At 39.3% G+C, this 22,665-nt stretch overlaps 1 pseudogene; it reads left to right on the top strand.

The window, feature by feature from the left end:
* Positions 3,677-22,665, top strand: part of LOC102173298 — a 69,608-nt pseudogene continuing 50,619 nt past the window's right edge.

Below are 22,665 nucleotides of genomic sequence, written 5' to 3'. Positions count from 1 at the left end.
AGCACATTTAGGACTCAAGCTATTGCTCAGAGATACAGCAGTCACTCAGTTTAGCATGCCTCATGGCCATTTCTCAGACGAACAGGTATTTAACAGACTGTAACTCCTGATTCTAAGACCTTTGTCTGCCATGTTCCTTGACTCTTATTCCATTTCCTAAGAGGTAAGGTTCTGTGATGGTGTCAGGCACAAGAATATTAAAAATGTCTATTTTGTGTATTTTATTAGTTTTGCAAAGCTTATATACATGTATATATGTTTGTGCCTCTGTGTCTGTGGATGTGTGTGTGTTCACGTGTAGTATGTTTATAGGCGTGTGTGTGAAGCGTATGTGTATTTGTGTGGTATGTGGATGTGTATATGTATGTATATATGTGTATATGTGTGTATGTGTCTGTATGTTCATTTAGTTCTTTCTGCCGAGAGGTCCTAGAAGCATTTATAAGCCAGTAGCAATGAGCACATAGTAGCATGCTGTTTTCTAAATACCACTCCCCATAAAATAAAAACAAAGGTCCTTGGAAAATTCTTGATTCCATGTTTCAGGCAGTGAAAGAACAAGATGACCTTGGTACATCTTATGCCAGAAAGCAAAAAAGTCTTCAAGTAATACTGGAGCTTGTGAAAAGGACTTAAGAGTTGTTTTGAAGTCTTTCCCTTTGGCCAACAGGAGATGATTGCCCAGATGGAATGAACATTTTATCCCCTCCTAAATTCATACGTGGAAATTCTAACCACCAATGAGATGGGCTTGGAGGTGGGGCTTTTGAGAGGTAACTAGGTTTGATGAGATCGTGAGAGTGAAGCACTTGCAAGAGACATCAGAACACCCCTCCTTTTTCCAAGTGCACATTAAGAAGAGCCCATATGAACACACAGTGAGACAGCAGCCACCTATAAACCCAGAAAAGCCCCAGGATGAAACCTGCCTTTATAATGCCTTGTTTCTGAACTTGTAACTTCCAGAACTGTGAGAAATACATTTGTGTCATCCAAGTCAACCAACCTATGGTGTTTTGTTATAGCACCCTGCACTGACTAATAAAGGAGACAACTGAGCTTCAAAATAACTAAGGAATAAAATTAAACAGGAGCATGTGAGTATATACTGATGTAAATAAATTAATGAATACATAATAAGTGAGAGAAAAGGAAAAGCTATTTCTTACAGTGAATGCTAATTAACAAATGTAGGAGAAATGATGGCATTGGAGATGTGTATTCAGAGCATTGGGCTTCCCAGGTGGCACAGTGATAAAGAACCTTCCTGCCTATTCCGGAGTTCTAGGGGATTCAAGTTTGATCCTTGGGTCAGAAAGATCCCCTGGAGAAGAGCATGGCAACCCACTCCAGTATTCTTACCTGGAGAATCCCTTGGACAGAGCAGCCTGGCGGGCTACAGTCCATAGTGTCTCACAGAGTCAGACACAACTGAAGCAACTTAGCATGTACACTTACTTCAGAGCATATTAAGAATGAACAATGAGTGAAAGTTTGATGAAGAACAGGATAACTGCTTAGTTTTGAAATATTTTCCCTACCAAACAGCTTATTAGTTAGAAATGGAGACAAGAAAATTTATAGTCAAGGAACAATCTGCTTACCCAAACAATGTTAATATCACCAACAATGAGGCAAATGGCCATCAAGTGTCCCTGGGATTCTTGGTGTTGGAGTATGTGCCATCCTACAGGGTACTATAGGACATAACATCAGTTTTATGGAATTCCTCCCAAGCTGCTAATATGTATCTAATCATGTGGAAACCAAACTAAAAATAATCGGTCCACATTTTTCAAAGTTTCTAGGTCATGAAAGACATGAGGAAAGTCTCCAGATTAAAGATATATGACCTAAATGAAATGAGCAGTCCCAGATTCTATCCTGAACCTAGAGCAACATAATTATGAAGGGCATTATTAGGACAAATAACAAAATTTGAATATAGGATATGTTTTAGTTAAAAGTGTTGTGATGATGAATGTCCAGGTTTTTAACTCTGTGGTTATGTAATAAGTGTATTCTTAAATGTTTCAGTTCAGTTCAATTTAGTCACTCAGTCATGTCCGACTCTTTGTGACCCCATGAACCGCAGCACACCAGGCCTCCCTGTCCATCACTAACTCCTAGAGTCCACCCAAACCCATGTCCATTGAGTTAGTGATGCCATCCAACCATCTCATCCTCTGTCATCCCCTTCTCCTCCTGCCCTCAATCTTTCCCAGCATCAGGGTCTTTCCCAATGAGTCAGCTCTTCCCATCAGGTGGCCAAATATTGGAGTTTCAGCTTCAGCATCAGTCCTTCCAATGAACACCCAGGACTGATTTCCTTTAGAATGGACTGGTTGGATCTCCTTGCAGTCCAAGGGACTCTCAAGAGTCTTTTCCAACACCACGGTTAAAAAGCCTCAATTCTTCAGTGCTCAGCTTTCTTTATAGTCCAGCTGTCACATCTATACATGACCACTGGAAAAACCATAGCCTTGACTAGATGGACCTTTGTTGGTAAAGTAATGTCTCTGCTTCTTAATATGCTGTCTAGGTTGGTCATAACTTTCCTTCCAAGAAGTAAGCATCTTTTAATAAAGTCTAGTGTCTTTGACTTATTTTCAGGTGATTCAGGGAAAAAAATGGAGAAAAAGAGAGTGAAAGAGAGATAAAGTATGTGGGACAAAATATTTAAAATGTTAAATTTGATAATTTCAGGACCTCTTTGTCTAGTCTCATGATTTTCTTCAAGTTTCAAATTTTATCAAAATTGACAATTACCAAAAGGAAGTATCTCAACAAAACAAAACAGAATAAAAAATTGTAAAACAACTTATAACAATTCCTACTTATCATATATATATTTGTGGGCTTCCCAGGTAGCGCTAGTGGTAAAGAATTCACCTGCCAATGCAGGAGACATAAGAGATGCGTGTTGATCCCTGGATTGGGAAGATCCCCTGGAGGAAGGGCAAGGCAACCCACTCTAGTATTCTTTCCTGGAGAATCCCATGGACAGAGGAGCCTGGTGGGCTACAGTCCATAGGGTCACAAAGAGTTGGACAAAACTGAAGTGACTTAGCACACATACATATATATAGTCATATATATATATAAGGGCAGGAGGTGAAGAGGGCAACAGAGTATGAGATGGTTGGATAACATCACTGATTCAGTGGACATGAGTTTGAGCAGACTCTGGGAGATAGTGAAAGACAGGACAGCCTGAAGTGCTGCAGTCCACGGGGTCACAAAGAATCAGACACAACTTAGTGACTGAACAACAACAATATAAATTCATATCTATTTCATATATGTGTGTTATATATGAAAGTTCAAGTCGAAGATTATGTCTAATGATCTAGTATCACAATGTCATCACCAGAATACCCTCCTGGATGGCTCTCATTCTGTGTTCCAGGGAATGATTTCCTCCTTTCTCACAAGCTGAACCATTACACATGGATGCCCATCAAGCCTGCACAGTTGAGTCTTCTCACTCAACTGCCACTGAAGTCAGAACTGACCATGGAACCCTGGAGCAGGACCCTTCCAGTCCCAGGGAGCAGCAGTTGGCCTCACACCGGCACATCCTTTGGACAATTGGATGACTTAGAGCTAGACTTTCCGGCCTTCCTTCTCCACCAAGATCTCCAGGAAGGGAAACCCTGGGACTGTTCATGTCACTATGAGCAAAGACAGAACTTCCTTAGTCTATAGGCTGAATGATTATAAGCCTTTAAAGAACGCATCAGGAAGGTATGTCAGGCCCATCTACAGTTTTTTTCCTGTTAATTTACCAGTTGTTGCTGAATCACTAAGTCGTGTCCAACTCTTTGCAACTGCATGAATGGTAGCACACCAGGCTCCATGGGGTTATCAAGGCAAGAATACTGAAGTGGGTTGCCATTTCCTTCTCCAAATTTACCAGTAATAACTCAATTATACTTTTTAAAAATATACACTAAATAGCATTTATTCTTAGAGCTGGATCTCTGGACTTCTGCTTTCAAAATATTTTTTAAGCTAAATTTCTCATTTCTTTTCTCACTAATTATAACAAGAAATGGTGCTTAGAAATACAGGTCACACTGTTTTAAAATACATCATGAAATTAATGAACTAGGAAATGAACTGTGTTTATCAAACATCCTTCAATTTACTTTCTTGAGTTATCAAGTTTAAGGTTTTGAATGAGACTTAAAATTATGACACTTTCTGTGAACTCTTTTTCTGTGTATGTTTAAAAAAAAACAAAAAAGTTGTGTGTCCAAAATATGCAAATATAAATACGTATACACACACATACATGTGTGTATTACAAACATGTAAACATATATTAGAACAATTTTTTAGAATTTGAATATAGTCTATATTTTAGTTAATGAGTGTGTCAATGTTGAATTTCTAGTTTTTAATTTTTGTACTGTGGTTATATAAGCAGTGTTCTTATATTTAAGTATTTAAGGGTAATAAATCCTTGTGTCTGCAACTTATTTTGAAATAAGTTAGAAAAAAAATATGGAGAGAGAGTGAGTGATAGACAAAGTAAATGGGGCAAAATTTTATGTAGATACACACACACACACACATACGCATGTATATATGTATCTATATATCTTTTGAGGTTTGGGTATGTTGTTGTTCAGTTGCTAAGTCATGTCTGACTCTTTACAACTCCATGAACTGCAGCATGCCAGGCTTCCCTGTCCTTCACTATCTCCTGGAGTTTGCTCAAACTCATGTCTATAAGTCATTGATGCCATCCAACCATCTCATCCCTGTCATCCCCTTCTCTTCTTGCCCTTAAACTTACCCAGCATCCGGGTCTTTTCTAATGAGTTGGCTCTTCACATCAGGTGGCCAAAGTATTGGTGCTTTAGCTACAGCATCAGTCCTTCCAGTGAATATTCAGGGTTGATTTCCCATAGGATTGACTGGTTTGATCTCCTTGCTGTCCAAGGGACTCTCAAGAGTCTTCTCCAGGACCACAGTTTGAAAGCATCAATTTGGCACTCAGCCTTCTTTATGGTCCAGCTCTCACATCCGTTCATGACTACTGGCAAAAGCCATAGCTTGATTATATGGACCTTTATTGGCAAAGTAATGTCTCTGTTTTTTAATATGCTATCTGAGTTTGTCATAGCTTTTCTTCCAAGTAGCAAATGTCTTTTCATTTCGTGGCTACAGTCAGTGTTCTCAGTGATTTTGGAGCCCAAGAAAATGAAATCTGTCACTGTTTCCACTTTCCCCCCTATTTATTTGCCATGATTTTTTGAATGTATATATTTCAGATGCTTCTAACTCCTCTGCCAGCTAAATAAATAATAACAATTTTCCATTTTGTCTCTTAATTCTCAGATGCTTTTAATAAATTTACACTCACATTAGTCCTAGGAGGTAGAACCAAATTGATTCCCGGGAATATGTGACCAATGCCTACACTGGCCTCACTGTTATGTTTCTTCCTTGCACATATTTTGGTTTGTGTGTTCTGTCTAAACTCTTTTCATTATGATTTGTCATTTGGCAATTATTTCCTTTTAATTTCCCTAAGAATTTGTCCAAACATTGCATCCAGTTTCCTTCTTTGATTATTAACATGCAGGAAAGCCACACTAGAAAATGTTTTTTTTTTTCTCTTAAAAGCCCTTCATATATATATCATGTATCACATGTAAGTAAATATGAGATGCATGCTTGTTTCAAAAAGTTCCACTATAATTACGCTTAATATAAAAGCATCATAATTGAGCCTAACAAACTTTCTGGAGATCAGACTCAAGCAAATGTATTTTTCAGTACATTGAATTCAGAATCTTTGATATTACCTCTTATGGTTAGGATACAAGATGCTCTAAGTATTTGTTAACAATTAAAATATTCAAAATTGTGTCATTTTTTTTCTGTACAGCATATCTTTTCTAAGGTGTTAAGAAAATTTGCCTATTTACGGTAGGAATTGATTTAATCCAGCAGAGTCATTATTCTATGAGAACTATTGTTTCATAAAGATTGAATTGGAGACAGTGGAGGCAGTGGAGACACTGAGAGTAGGGCTTTTGTATTCTCTCTGCATTTGGTTAAGAATTCTGATAGTTCCTGGAGGAATCAACCTGCCTGACTTCAGACTATACTACAAAGCTCCAGTCATCAAGACAGTATGGCATTGGCACAAAGACAGAAATATAGATCAATGGAACAAATTAGAAAGCGCAGAAATAAATCCATGCACCTATGGACACATTATCTTTGACAAAGGAGGCAAGAATATACAATGGAGAAAAGACAATCTATTTAACATGTGGTGCTGGGAAAACTGGTCAACCACCTGTAAAAGAAGGAAACTAGAACACTTTCCTACACCATACACAAAAAGAAACTCAAATGAATTAAAGATATAAATGTAAGACCAGAAACTATAAAACTCCCAGAGGAAAACATGAGCAAACCACTCTCTGACATAAATCACAGCAGGATCCTTTATGACCCACTTCCCAGAGTGATGGAAATAAAAGCAAAATAAACAAATGGGACCTAATTAAACTTAAAAGCTTTTGCACAACGAAGGAAACTCTAAGCAAGGTGAAAAGACAGCTTTCAGAATGGGAGAAAATAATAGCAAATGAAGCAACTGACAAAGAATTAATCTCCAAAATATACAAGCAGCTCATGCAGGTCAATACCAGAAAAATAAATGACCCAATCAAAAAATGGGCCAAAGAACTAAACAGACATTTCTCCAAAGAAGACATACAGATGGCTAACAAACACATGAAAAGATGCTCAACATCACTCATTGTCAGAGAAATGCAAATCAAAACCACAATGAGGTACCATCTCACGCTGGTCAGAATGGCTGCTATCAAAAAGTCTATAAACAATAAATGCTGGAGAAGGTGCAGAGAAAAGGGAACCCTCTTACTCTGTTGGAGGGAGTGCAAACTAGTAGAGCCACTCTGGAGAACAGTGTGGAGATTCCTTAAAACACTGGAAACAGAACTGCCATACAACCCAGCAATCCCACTGCTGGACATACACACCAAGGAAACCAGAATTGAAAGAGACACGTGTATCCCAATGTTCATTGCAGCACTGTCTGTAATAGCTAGGACACAGAAGCAACCTAGATGTCCACCAGCAGGCGAATGGATAAGAAAGCAGTGGTACATATACACAATGGAATATTACTCAGCTATTTAAAAGAACGCATTTGAATCAATTCTACTGAGGTGGATGAAACTGGAGCCTATTATACAAAGTGAAGTAAGTCAGAAAGAAAAACATTGATACAGTATATTAATGCATATATATGGAATTTAGAAAATATGGTAATGATGACCCTATATATGAGACAGCAAAAGAAACACAGATAGAAAAAACAGACTTTTGGACTCTGTGGGAGAGGGCAAAGGAGGGATGATTTGAGAGAATAGCACTGAAACATGTATATTACCATAAGTGAAATAGATGACCAGTCCAAGTTTGATGCATAAAACAGGGCACTGAAAGCTGGTACACTGGGACAACCCTGAGGGATGGGCTGGGGAGGGAGATAGGAGGGGGATTCAGGAAGGGGACACATGTACACCCATGGCTGATTCATGTCAATGTATGGCAAAACCCACCATAATATTGTAAAATAAAGCAACTGACAAAGAATTAATCTCCAAAAATACAAGCAGCTCATGCAGCTGAATACCAGAAAAGTAAATTAGCCTCCAATTAAAATAAATAAATTAATTTTAAAAAAATAATTTTTTAATACTTTTTAAAAAATACTCCTGATAGTTTCACTCCAGTTCTAACTCTGGCATTATACGGGAGTTTAGATCCAGTTTATTATTTACTGACAATATTTTAGATGTAATCATAAGTTACTAATTATGTGTCCATGTTCTTGTGTTTCCTGTCTTCCCTCTCTCTTGAATTCAGTGTCTGTCTCGCACTAGAGAACATCCTGGAGGACTTCTTTCAGAAAAGTCTATGTCGTACACTTCCTACATCTTTGTATGTCCAAAATTTTCTCTCATTTGCTTTTATACTTGCATTTTTTATTTGTCAGCCTCAGAGTTAAATGGCAACCCACTCCAGTGTTCCTGCCTGGAGAATCCCAGGGATGGCAGAGCCTGGTGGGCTGCAGTCTATGGAGTCTCACAGAGTCAGACATGATTGAAGCGACTTAGCAGCAGCAGCAGCAGCCACTGTTAGAGGAGGCAATGGCAACCCACTCCACTGTTCTTGCCTGGAGAACCCCAGGGATGGGGGAGCCCGGTGGGCTGCCGTCTATGGGGTCGCACAGAGTTGGACACTGCCAGGATCCAGCCCTGGTGGATCCAGGGAATTCGAAGCAGGGACGGCATTGGCGAGGAAAAAACTTATTTATTTATTAATATAAGATTAGGAAATAATAGTATAGTAGGAAAATTAAGTGGAGAAAAAGAGGCTGAATAACTTGGTTTACGTGGAAAGCCAATAAAGTTCCAGACAAGGAGCTTGCACCATCTACATTAGGCCACCAGCGTCCTCTTGAATATTGGAGGGTGCCCCACCTTGCACTCCCTCTCTCGTGGATCTTAGAAGCTGGGACAAGTAAGTAGACATGGCGAGCCTCCACGCCCCAGACGGGAATTCAGCCAGAAAATAGAGTAAAGAGGAGACACAGGGGAAACCAGTCCTTCCAATGACTGGCCCGGCCTCTATTGTCTAGAAAGGCCTTTTATACCTTTTTGATTGTACGTAGAGATCAATGGGTAATACAAAGTTATGCAGCGTTACCAGTCCCGACTCTTATCAAAACCAGGCTTTTCTCTCTGCATACCTAGTTGCATACACAAGTCTTAGGTGATTTACATCATCTTCCGGCCAAAAGGGCCAATTAACATTTTACAGCCTTTTTTTCTGATAAGGGTTTGTCAACCAGAAGATTTATTTGTATTGTTCTTCTCAAAGTCTTGTGCCACTCTCAGAAAACACTAAATAAAGTTACATTCTTATATAGCAAAGATGCAGCAATTTATAACAAGTAAAAGGAGTACAGTGATTTATAACAAAAGAAAAGTAATTAACTCAAAATTCTAGTGTTGCTAACATCAAAACTGTTATATACCTTTTTTCATATCCCATTTACATTGATTAACATCCTCCCAGGTGCCTAAAAGATAAAGAATACGGAGGCCTGGTGGCAGTTATTGAGTCAGTAGTGAAAACCCATCACCAATATGATTTTTAGCTCTTTAGAAAAGGCTCTGTATCTTTAAGATGCTTTTAAGCTTTGTGCCTCTCATGGTTGGGGAGCTGTAAGCAATTCACAAGCTGTAAGAGGTCCGGGGGAACCTGTTAGGCAAGCTAGAGAGTTATCAGAGGGGGTTTAACTGAAACATCCCTTTCAAATGCAGAAGACTAAAGCCCTGAGTTGACTTTTTTCCAGAGAGTGTCAGAAGAGTGGGAAAGCAGAGTACAAAGGCCGGCAGATTTTTGGTTTTTGGGTACATGCTCAGGAAATACCAGGGGGACATCCTGAGATCTGATTCGTCTTGCCCATCAGATCTCTGCCGCATGACCTTGTCACAGATGGGATTCCTCATGCTGGCTCCCGGCAGGACATGACTGAAGCAACTTAGCAGCAGCAGCAGAGTTTCCTAGAGAGTGATAGGACTAACTATCCCATTAACTGAGTGATCATCTAGGAATGGAGGTGTAATGCTGTTATATTAATAAAGTAGTGTAGACTGTATATAATGCTTGTGTGTGTGTGTGTGTGCATGTTCAGTCGTGTCTGACTCTTTGTGACTCCATGGACTGTAGCCTGCCAGGCTCTTCTGTCCCTGGAATTTTCCAGTCAAGAATACTGGAGCAGGTTGCCATTTCTTTCTCCAAGGTATCTTCTTGACCCAGGGATCAAATCTGTGTCTTTTGTGTCTCCTGCATTAGCGGGCAGATTCTTTACCAGCTGAGCCAGCAAGGGACTCATACACTATGCTTGAAAGTGAAAGTGAAATAATTCAGCCGTGTCTGACTCTTTGTCGACCCCATGCACCAGGCTCCTCTGTCCATGGGATTCTCCAGGCAAGAGTACTGGAGTGGGTTGCCATTTCCTTCTCCAGGGGATCTTCCCGACCCAGGGATCAAACCCAGGTCTCCCACCTTGCAGGCAGATGCTTTACCCTCTGAGCCACCAGGGAAGCTTAACACGATGCTTACCAATAAGCTATTTTACATATGGGCATAGTGTGGATTTTCAATGATGACATTAATATTTAAATTAGTCTCTAAGAAGAAACAGTTTGGAATAGTGACCTTCCTTCATTAAGTCAGTAAAACTATAAGCTGAGCGCCAAAGAATTGATGCTTTTGAACTGTGGTGTTGAAGACTCTTGAGAGTCCCTTGTTCTGCAAGGAGATCAAACCAGTCCATCCTAAAAGAAATCAGTCCTGAATATTCATTGGAAGGACTGATGCTGAAGCTGAAACTCCAATACTTTGGCCACTTTGGCAAATAGCTGACTCATTTGAAAAGGCCCTGATGCTGGGAAAGATTGAAGGTGGGAGGAGAAGGGGATGACAGGGGATGAGATGGCTGGATGGCATCACCAACTCAATTGACATGAGTTTGAGAAAACTTGGGAGTTGGTGATGGACAGGGAGGCCTGGCATGCTGCAGTCCATGGGGTCACAAAGAGTCAAACACGACTGAGCAACTGAACTGAACTGACTGAAAACTATCTTTGCCTTGAATTAATGATTTCTCCAACTACATGATCTGAACCTGGAAGTAGTCTACTCTTGTCCAGTGTGGCCTAAATCTGGTCAACCATTTCATGTGTTCTATGAGCATTATAAAAATCAAGGATAATATATATTTTAGAGGTATCTTTAGATTTTTACTCTTTTCTGTTGGTCAGAAATTATTTGTTATGACTCCTTAAATACTTTATGCTAAGATTTGCTGTCCTGTATCTTTCTTTAGCCTCATTTAGGTTGATTAATTTTTTTTCCATGTTTGCCTTTATCTGTCTTTTACTTTTTATATTATAGCATCAAGGATGAAAAAGAGTCCCAGGACTTGGTGTTAGAAAAAACCAAAGAAGAGGAGTCTTTAAGAAATTCCAGCTTGGTTTTAGGAGCAAGAGTGAGTGTCAGTCCCAGCCCAGGAAGGTTCATAAAATGGAAAAGAGGAAAGCTAAAATGATGATAATAAACTTGCTGAATAATCTCAGTTCATTGGATTTCAACCTGAAAAATGCCTTTTCATGAGAGATCAGCCCTACTTTTTTTTGGAAAGGGATGCATTTATCAGAATTATAAGAATAAAAATGAGACTGTTCACAGGAATTTTTAATACTATCCCCAAATTTATTGAAAAATAATACATTTTAACAATCAGTTTTCTGTTTACTATTCAAGAAAACTAATAGTCCCCAGCACCTCCTAACTTTTTCTAGAGGTGATTTAAAGTTTTGTAAACTTAAGATGGAACTCAAAACCTACTTACCTGATTTTGTAGAAAATGCCAGGGGCAATGGAGCGATGTGATAAACTGGATATGTCAGCTCTGATTATGTTGGAGTCAGCTTTGGACAGAGAGCAAATTTCCAGAAAGATCCTCCCAGCGGCTGTGCCAGTCACTCTAAACTGGTGAGACCAACTGATACCATTTTTAAAATGATTGTTTTATAATCTGGTTACAAAGTGTTGTGTTTAGTTTCTTCCTAAGACGTAAAGTATGGGTTTTTTAAAAAAAAGAATTAGATTTATTTCTGTGAAAAATTATGAAAGTTTGAAAGCAATTAGTTACTTTTAACATACGTACTTTCAACAGGCTTTAATTGATTCCAGTATCTCTACAAAATGATATCAATAATATTAAAAACTAAATCATCTGTGAATGAAATTTCTGTTGTTTTCTCCTTATTTGCAAAATGTCCTTGATTCACAGGTACCCCAAATCCTCTAGTAAGAAATACCTTGTATGTGTAGAAAAAATGTTTTGAATAGTAATAGAATGAGGTAAACTCAAAATGTGGCATATTTCCCATGGACCTTTAACTATTAAATGACCTTTAACTTCTACTGAGGTTAATTTCCATATATTTTTAATTATAGCTGTAACTTTCACATGGCAATATGTGTATTTTTTAAAGGGTGCCTCTCTCCATTCTGTTTGCTGGTCAGTAAAGTGGTTTGTTTTATTCTTATCACAAACATAAAGCAAATTAAACTCCAACAACGTGTATGCTGCTGCTGCTGCTAAGTCGTTTCAGTTGTGTCCGACTCTGTGCGACTCCAAAGACGGCAGCCCAGGCTCCCCCATCCCTGGGATTCTCCAGGCAAGAACACTGTGTATGATAATATGATAATCATACAAATAGACAGTAAACATAGCTAATAAATACATCAGTATATTTGAGGTGGTATAGTATCAGAGAGTAAAAGGAAAAAAGAAAATTCAAAGCCAGTGTGAAAATATAAACATGACAGTTGTCTCCTACATCAGTGTGCTCCAAAAGAGTCATTTTAATGAGTCAAGAAGAAATGTAAGCCTCTCAGGGCCTCTTTCAGGCTTAAAGACTAATTCACTTAACTGTAATTATTAACATTTGAATCAACCTCAGTGTAAACATTGAAATACTTAAAGCCAAAAGCTTCATATGTTACAAATGATCCAGTTATACAGTATACTTCATTTAAACATGAAAAAGACATTCCTCAGTGTGTGGATGATACAATGTAAACAGCTATCTGTGTAATCTTCCAGAAAAAACACATTATTTCATCTTATGCACAGAGCATCTCAGTTCACACATTTGCTTAAAAGTAGGCATGTAAATCAGACAGAAACTTTCACTTTTCACTTTCATGCATTGGAGAAGGAAATAACAACCCACTCCAGTGTTCTTACCTGGAGAATCCCAGGGATGGGGGAGCCTGGTGGGCTGCCGTCTTTGGGGTCACATAGAGTCGGACACGACTGAAGTGACTTAGCAGCAGCAGCAGCAAGCATGTAAATCAGACAGAAAATAGTATATGTATGTACATTTATTTGCTCCATTATTTCAATTCCCTATGGAACAAATCCTGACACATTTTATTTGGAATGTTATAAGTAATAAATTCAGCTTGACTGAAGTCTCTAACTGCATTAGCCCTTCATTCCAGCTAAGTGAGATCCACTTATAGGTCCGTATCCTGCACTTTGCACTTAATGGTGTCTTCCCTTTTCTCTGCCTCTTTTAGTAAAATGAAAGCCAGAGAGAAGTACCAATCTGACCTGTGGTTAGAAACTGAACACCCGAATAAAGGTGAGACACTCGGATCTAAAAGTGTATGGGGCTAACTGTTGCCTAAATCAGTACTTATTGCACTCCATGTCCATGAATCCAATTAACTACAAGGGAACCAGTTTACTATGCAGGTGGAAGATTAGCTCTCATAAGCCAGCTTGGAGCCAAGGTTAAAGTTTGTGTGTATGTCTACTCTTGTTTGATAAAATGTTCAAAGAGTCATTTTGTTTGGTTTTATTTTATACAACTTCGAGATTTTTCTATCACAGTGGAAGCAAAGTATTTTACTTTGAGTGGAATTACCTTTTATAAAGACCTTCTGTAATTAAATTTTTTCAGTTTGTACCAGTCACATCCCAGTTTTGGGAAGCTCCCATGTGTCAGGCATAAGGCAAAGCCACTCTGGCAATGGGAAAATCTGCTGTTCAAATTAGACAGAGTCGAGGCAATGCATGTCTGTGTGTTCAGAGCTGTAGGAGTCAAAGTGGAGATATTGCTAAGTGCAGCTGAGGAGACATCATCATGGGAGATGCCTCAGATTTGCATCAGGATGCTCCTGATCCTCCTCCACTTTTTTCCCATGGCGCATTAAAAAAAAAAACTTTAACTGGAGAATAATTGCTTTATAATGTTATGTTGGTTTCTGCCAAACAACAATGTGAATCAGCCATAAGTATCTCTGGTTCCTCTGCCTTTTCTAAAACCAGCTTGAACACCTGGAAATTCACGGTTCACATGTGGCTGAAGCCTGGCTTGGAGAATTTTGAGCATTACTTTACTAGCGTGTGAGATGAGTGCAATTGTGTGGTAGTGTGAGCGTTCTTTGGCATTGCCTTTCTTTGGGATTGGAATGAAAACTGACGTTTTCCAGTCCTGTTGCCACTGCTGAGTTTTCAAAATTTGCTGACATATTGAGTGCAGCACTTTCACAGCATCATCTTTCAGAATTTGAAATAGCTCAACTGGAATTCCATCACCTCTACTAGCTTTGTTCATAGTGATACTTCCTAAGGCCCACTTGATTTCACGTTCCAGGATGTCTGGCTCTAGGTGAGCGCAGAAGAACTGATGCTTGAACTGTGGTGTTGGAGAAGATTCTTGAGAGTCCCTTGGACTGTAAGGAGATCCAACCAGTCCATCCTGAAGGAAATCAGTCCTGGGTGTTCATTGGAAGAACTGATGTTAAAGCTGAAACTCCAATATTTTGGCTGCCTGATGCAAAAAGCTGACTCATTTGAAAAGACCCTGATATTGGGAAAGATTTAAGGCAGGTGGAGAAGGGGACGACAGAGGATGTGATAGTCAGATGGTGTCACCGACTCAATGTGCATAAGTTTGGGTAAACTCCAGGAGTTGGTGATGGACAGGGAGGCCTGGCGTGCTGCAGTTCATGGGGTTACAAAGAGTCGAACATGACTGAGCAAATGAACTGAACTGAACTGAACTGAGCTGATATGTAAGGCCCTTCCCTCTTAAACCTCCCTCCCACTTCCCACCCCTCTAGGTTGTTACAGACCATCAGGTTGAGCTCCCTGTGTTATACAGCAACTTCCCACTAGCTACCTATTAAAGTGTATATATGTCAATGCTACTCTCTTAGTTCATCCCACCCTCTTCTTCCCCTGCTGTGTCATCAAGTCTGTTCTCTATGTCTGCATCTCTATTCCTGCCCTGAAACTAGGTTCATCAGTACCATTTTTCTAGATTCCATATATATGCATTAATATATATTTGCTTTTCTCTTTCTGACTTACTTGACTCTGTATGACAGACTCTGGATTCATCCACATCACTACAAATGACCTAATTTCATTCTTTTTTATGGCTGAGTAATACTCCATTTTATATATAATTTATTTAAAAAAATAAACTGTGGGTGTTACCTTTAATGCTTGGAAGGGATATTTCATTTTCTCAACAGAGCTGCTTCTTAAGCAAATATGTTAGCAGAGCTTCCGCCTGTCTGAGTTCACCGTTCCTCTCATTCCACAGTTTTTTGGTTCACATTGGATTGTATCAGACTGGGATGAATCTGCAAGAGCTGATCAACATTCTGGAGGGGAAGGAATAGGTGAATCAGGAATTCAAGATAGGCAAACTCTAGAAGTAAATATTTGTCTAATAAATATTTGTGGGTTGACTTTTTATGGACAATAGAAGAAACAATTAAAAAGAACTTTGAGTATCCTTACAAAGAACCAAGATGGGTCCTAATTCAAGAGAGAGGTAGAATAAGTGATGCACTGAACATAGACTAAGTGATATAGCAAGTTCAGATGGTGGTGGCCTCAGGGCAGATGCTCCAGCAAAGGAATCAAGGCCAGGGTATTGCTCACTACAGAGCACCAGTAGATGGGGTCCTTTGGGACCCCAAAACCTTGATAAGTAGGAGTAGTGCTAAGCTTGACATTTCTTTGAAAGAACCTAAAAACAAAGACTATATATTATCACAATAATTTATCAAGCTAACATTTTAAGCTTTTCACATGAAGTTTTATTTTTCAGTTCAGTTCAGTTCAGTTGCTCAGTCTTGTCCGATTCTTTGTGACCCCATGGACTGCAGCATGCCAGGCCTCCCTGTCTATCACCAACTCCCAGAGTTCACCCAAACCCATGTCCATCAAGTCAGTGATGCCATCCAACCATCTCATCCTCTGTCGTCCCCTTCTCCTCCTGCCCCCAATCCCTCCCAGCGTCAGAGTCTTTTCCAATGAGTCAATTCTTTGCATGAGGTGGCCAAAGTACTGGAGTTTCAGCTTTAGCATCATTCCTTCCAAAGCAATCCCAGGGCTGATCTCCTTCAGAATGGACTGTTTGGATCTCCTTGCAGTCCCAGGGACTCTCAAGAGTCTTCTTCAACACCACAGTTCAAAAGCATCAATTCTTCAGCACTCAGCTTTCTTTATAGTCCAACTCTCACATCCATACATAACTACTGGAAAAACCATAGCCTTGACTAGACAGACCTTTGTTGGCAAAGTAATGTCTCTGCTTTTCAATATGCTGTCTAGATTGGTTATAACTTTTCTTCCAAGGAGGAAGCGTCTTTTAATTTCATGGCTGCAGTCACCATCTGCAGTGATTTTGAAGCCCCCAAAAATGAAGTCTATCACTGTTTCATTTTTATTTGTCACAGTTTTATTTTTACCATTTTTTTTTCCCTGAATGGTGTAGAGCAGTACAATCTTTATGCAGTATTATGTGACATTTCTGAACACATTTCCTTATTTGACTATTAAGAAATTGTGTTAGCAATTTAGAGCTGGAAAATTCACACTCATGGCAATATCAGTTGTTAAATGTATGCTTATTGGAGAAGGTCTAAATTCCTACTTTTTTTTCTCTCGTACTTAAATAAAGGTATACTCTTACCATGAGATTTTATTTTTTAATATATTTAAAGTTCATACAATTGCCAAATGATAATGTATGGAATTTCTTTAAAATTCCTTTAAGGAAAAAAATAAACTTGTAGTTGGCTATTTTATTTTGTCTAAATAAATAAAGCCTTGATACTACCATAAAAGTTTTTAGTATAATTAATATTTGTTTTATATCTGCCTGTGTTCTTCTTATAGATAACTTAGGCTAAGAAATGCATACATTTGACCCTCCATATCTGTGAGTTCCATGTCTGTGGATTTACCCAAACTCAGATAAAAAATACAAAATAAAAGATTTATGGAAAGTTCCAAACAGGAAAACTTGACTTTGCTGTGCACCATTCTATTTACATAGAATTTATATTGAATTTGCCAGCTTCCAGCAACTATTAACATAGCATTTACATTGCATTCAGTACTATAAGTAACCTAGAGATGATTTAAAGTACAGAGGAGGATGTGGATACGTTATTACATGCAAATACTACATTACTTCATGTAAAGAACTCGAGCATCAGAGGACTTTGGTATCTGCAAGGGGTACTGGAAGCCATATCCTGTGGATACTAACAGATAATTGTACCGGGTACCTGGGAGGAATAATATGAAATTGATTCCTGCTGTAGGGAGAAGCTAACATAGAAAAAGTACCTATCATTGGCATGATCATATTGCTGAAATCCCCTGAGTCTTCTAAAAATGTTTCAAATTTTATTTAAATGTAATACTATTAAGGAAAAGAAAGCAATGACTTGACACACAGGAGTTAATTCATGAAAACTTACATAATTTATTTATATAGTTTCATTATAAATTTATATAAATTTGCTAAAATTATTTCATTTGAGATGCATAATTCTCAGATATACTTAATATATAAAAATAAATATAAACCTATTTTTATTTAAGTATGTATACAAGGACTTCCTAGGTGGCACTGGTTTTAAAGAACCTGCCTGCCAATGCAGGAGACAGACGTAAGAGACGTGGTTTCCTTTCCTGGGTCAGGAAGATCCCCTGGAGGAGGGCATGGCAACCCACCCCAGTATTCTTGCCTGGAGAATTCCTTGGACAGAGAAACCTGGTGGGCTACAGTTCATAGGGTCGCACAGAGTCAGACACAACTGAAGCAACTTAGCACGCACACACACACATAATAAGTCAGGTTATCTCCAAAAATGTGGTCTGAAAACAATTTTAAAGAGATTAAGGTTGAAAAAAGCATGAATGTTGGTTTCAGTTTTCTCATTTTAAACTGCTTGCTGTTGTCTTCCAGGTTTAGTGTTACAAGACCCAAGTTCATCTTCCTTGGCACTTTTTAATACAACTTCTAATGCCGTGGCTCAGTGTGAAGTAAGTACTAAACTTCCTGGGTACGTGCTGCAGCCACTTCAGAAGTCACTGATGCTTTCAGAGTAGCACTTCCCTTTGCAATAAAACTCTTTTAATATTCCATGGGAGAGAACTGGAGGCTTGACATAAGCACATAACAAAGAAACAGTTTTCATGGAAATAAGGCTGCAAGTTTATGTAGGCTGTAAAGTCATCTATATTAGAATTAAAATAACAAAATATTTTACATCGTGAATTCTGACACACATAGAGAAAAGTACGTAAAACACCTCTGTTACCTGCTCTCAGGTGAAAATCGGGAAGATGATTGATGCCCCACAAGGGTGCCCGTCCTCAGAAACAGCAAGCCCTCTCTTTCTGCTGGGGGCAATTGATACTCTGCTGCTCACCTTGCTTTTTGATGTTTTTACATCTAGTGAATGCATGCATCCCTAAACAAGAGGATTTAATTTTAGTATGTAAGTAGAATCACACTGTACAGGTTCTTTTGTATCACAGCTTTGCGTGGGTGAGTCTCATTTATGTGTAGTAAAGGCAAGAGTAATGGAGTGGGTTGCCATTTCCTTCTCCAGGAGATCTTCCTGACCCAGGGGTTGAACCAACTCTTTACCATCTGAGCCACCAGGGAAGCCCAATAATATGTTCAACTGTATTTCAATATATGTGATCACCTATTATGTGAATATACAATAGTTTATTTATCCATTCTGTTTTTGGGGAATCCTTGGATATGTGTCTGGTTCCAGTCAGGAAACTAAGAACTATAACAGTTAATAGAGATGTTTCATTTTATTTATTTATTTTTTAAAACTTTATTTAGGTGCAATTGATTTACAACTGATGTACATATTTAATGTATACTATTTGATTACTTTGTACATACTCATACACCCATGAAACTATCACCACAATCAAAGTAATAGATACATCCATTACCTACAAAAATTTCCTTGTGCTTCTTTTTATTGTTGTAGAAACACTTTTGTCCCTCACATTGCTTGTTGGATCTTAGTTCTCTGACCAGGGACTGAACCGAGGCCCTCAGCAGTGGAAGCAGGGAGTCCTAACTCCTGGACTGCCATCCCTGGCAGAAATATGTTCTCTTACTGCCATTCCTGTAAGAACACTTAACATAAACCCTCTTAACAAGTTTTCAAGTACACAATGCAATATGGTTAGCTATTGGCACAACTTTAAACAGCAGATCTCCAGAATTCATTCATCTTGCGTAAGTGAAACTTTGTACTCACTGACAGATGTTTCCCCACTTTTCCTCTCCTGTAGTCATCGGCAGCCAGCATTCCACTCTCTGCTTCTGTGAGTTTGACTACTTTAGATTTTTCCCATAAGTGGAATCATGTAGTATTCGTCTTCTGTAACTGGCTTATTTCACTTTCCATAATGTCCTATGGGATCATTCATGTGAAAGTGGAAGTGTTGGTCACTCAGTCGTATCTGACTCTTTGTGACCTCACGGACAATGAAGGTCCAGGATTCATTTCCTTTAGAATTGACTGGTTTGATCTCCTTGCAGTCCAGGGGCCTCTCAAGAGTCTTCTCCAAGAACACAGTTCAAAAGCATCAATTCTTTGGTGCTCAGCCTTCTTTATGGTCCAACTCTCACAGCCGTACATGACTACTGGAAAAACCATAGCTTTGACTATATGGACCATTGTCGGTAATATCTCTGCTTTTTAATATGATGTCTAGGTTTGTCATAGCTTTTCTTCCAAAAAACAATTGTCTTTTAATTGCATGGCTGCAGACACCATCTGCAGTGATTTTGGAGCCCCCAAAATAAAATCTCTCACTGTTTCCATTGTTTCCCCATCTATTTGCCAGGAAGTGATGGGACTGGATGCCATGATCTTAGTTTTTTGAATGCTGAGTTTTAAGCCAGTTTTTTCACTCTCCTCTTTCACCTTCATCAAGAAGCTCTTTAGTTCCTACTCATTTTCTGCCATAAGGGTGGTATCATCTGCATATCTGAGGTTATTGATATTTCTCCTGGCAATCTTGATTCAAGCTTGTGCTTCATCCAGATGAGAATTTTGCATAATGTACTCTGCATATAAGTTAAATAAGCAGGGTAACAATATACAGCCTTGACATACTCCTTTCCCAATTTGGAACCAGTCTCTTCTCAGCACCAAAATCTGGTTTAGGGTTCTCCAGAGGAAGAGAACCAACAGAAACTTATATCACTATCTATTTGTGTATCAATATCTCCTCCTGGTTATGTTCCATAATCATGTGAGCCAATTCCTTATAATATCTGTATCTTTTTATATGTTCTTATGTTTATCTATATGTATATGTTTTAATCTTTCATTTATTTAAGGAAATTATTTATGATCTATTTATGTGAGACAATTTCTTATAATGTCTGTATCTTTTTATCTATCTTTATGTATATTTATAGGCTTCCCAGGTGATTGTAGTGGTAAAGAACCCACTCACCAATGCAGGAACCATTAAGAGATGAGGGTTTGATCCCTGGGTCAGAAAGATCCCCTGGAGGAGGGCATGGCAACCCACTCCAGTATTCTTGCCAGGACAATCCCATAGACAGAGGAGCCTGGCAGGCTATAGTCCATAGGGTCAGAGAGAATTGAACACGACTAGCGACTAAACAGTTAAATGAGATTGTAAGAGTGAGACCCTTGTCTGATAGTATTGGTGGCCTCTTCCATATGAGGGCACAGTGAGGAGCTGGCTGTCTGCAAGCTAGAAAGAAAATTCTCACCAGAAGCCAACCACACTGGCACCCTGATCTAAAACATCCAGCCTCCAGAACTATGAGAAATACATGCCTGCTGTTTAGTCATCTAATCCTTGGTATTTTGTTTTGGCAGCTGTAGTTGACTAAGACACTTCCCAAATTATTTTATGTGGTTAGTGTAACCTGATACTGAAACCTGATACGGAATATTTAAAAAGGAAGAAGTCTAATCTTACTGGTGAACATACAGAATTCTACTTTTGACATTAATGAGTATTTTGTTGGTCCTATACCTGTTATGAACAATACCGGTTTTGTCTTAACTGAAAACACAGCTTTAAATTTTAGCCACTCATTAAAAGATTATTGAGGGTAAGGCTAGGATAACGATGCTCATGTGTTTGTTAAAGACAAAGGTATACAATCCATGATTTTGGTTGAAGTTACAGAAGCATTCTTTGAACTTTAGTTTGAAATTTAACAAGAACATCCATTGCTTCAGCTGTGCTGATTGCCATGGCATTCCTTGGAACAGGTCAAAGACTATATACACTGTTTTCAGTATACTTCATTACTATTGCCCAGTGGTAGAACATCTGCACGGTACACATACCAAATCTGATCTTTTGTATACTCTTAGCTGTACAGTGGGAATTCTCATGAAATCCTGAAATTGTTGAAAAAATTTTTAAGACACAGCAAAGTGACTGAACTGAACTGAACAGATACACAAAGTTTCACTTTCAGTTCAGTTCAGTCACTCAGTCGTGTCTGACTCTTTGCGACCCCATGAACTGCAGCACGCCAGGCCTCCCTGTCCATCACCAACTCCCAGAGTTCACTCAAACTCACGTCCATCGCGTCAGTGATGCCAGCCAGCCATTTCATCCTCTGTCGTCCCCTTTTCCTCCTGGAAAATGAATCAACATGACACAGTAACACATTAAAAATATAACACAGTAACAGATTAAAAATATTAAAAGTCTGGCTCAGTCTCTTGTGGGGTCACTGCTCCTTTCTCCTGGGTCCTGGTGCACAAAACGTTTTGTTTGGCCCTCCAAGAGTCTGTTTCCCCAGTCCTACGGAAGTTCTGTAATCAAATCCTGCTGCTAAGTCGCTTCAGTCGTGTCCGACTCTGTGCGACCCCGTAGACGGCAGCCCACCAGGCTCCCCCGTCCCTGGGATTCTCCAGGCAAGAACACTGGAGTTAGTTCCCATGTCCTTCTCCAATGCATGAAAGTGAAATGTGAAAGTGAAGTCACCCAGTCGTGTCCAACTCTCAGCAACCCCATGGACTGCAGCCTACCAGGCTCCTCTGTCCATGGGATTTTCCAGGCAAGAATACTGGAGTGGGGTGCCGTTGCCTTCTCCGGGGTGCTATTCTACTGCCCTTCAAAGTCAAATTCCCAGAGGGTTCTCAGATCCCCAGGCTGGAAAGTCTGTTTTGGGCCCTAGAACTTTTGCAACAGTGCAAGAACTTCTTTGGTATAATTGTTCTCCAGTTTGTAGGCTCAGTGGCTCTGTGGTGGGGCTAATGGCAACCTCCTCCAAGATGACTTATGCCACACACTGTGCCTCCTAGGTCTGCGGCAGCCAGAACCCCTGTCCCCACAGCAGGCCATTGCTGACCTGTGCCTCCACAGGAGACCCTCAAACACTCAAAGGCAGGTTTGGTTCAGTCTCTTGTGGGGGTCGCTGCACCTATCCCTGGGTCCTGCTGAGCATGAGGTTTTGTTTGTACCCTCTGAGCATCTCTGGCAGTTATGAGATTTGATTCTAAATGTGATTACACCCCTCATACCATCTTGTTGGGATTTCTTTGCCCTTGGACATGGGGTATCTTTCTTTTGTGGGATCCAAGATTCTCCTGTTGATAGTTGTTTTAGTTGCAATTTTGGTGTTCTTGCAGGAGAAGATGAGCACACATCCCTCTACT

The sequence above is a fragment of the Capra hircus genome, chromosome 8 (assembly GCF_001704415.2).
Source record: "Capra hircus breed San Clemente chromosome 8, ASM170441v1, whole genome shotgun sequence".
In the NCBI taxonomy this organism is placed as follows: Eukaryota; Metazoa; Chordata; class Mammalia; order Artiodactyla; family Bovidae; genus Capra; species Capra hircus.
This window is presented reverse-complemented; position numbering and strand designations above follow the sequence as displayed.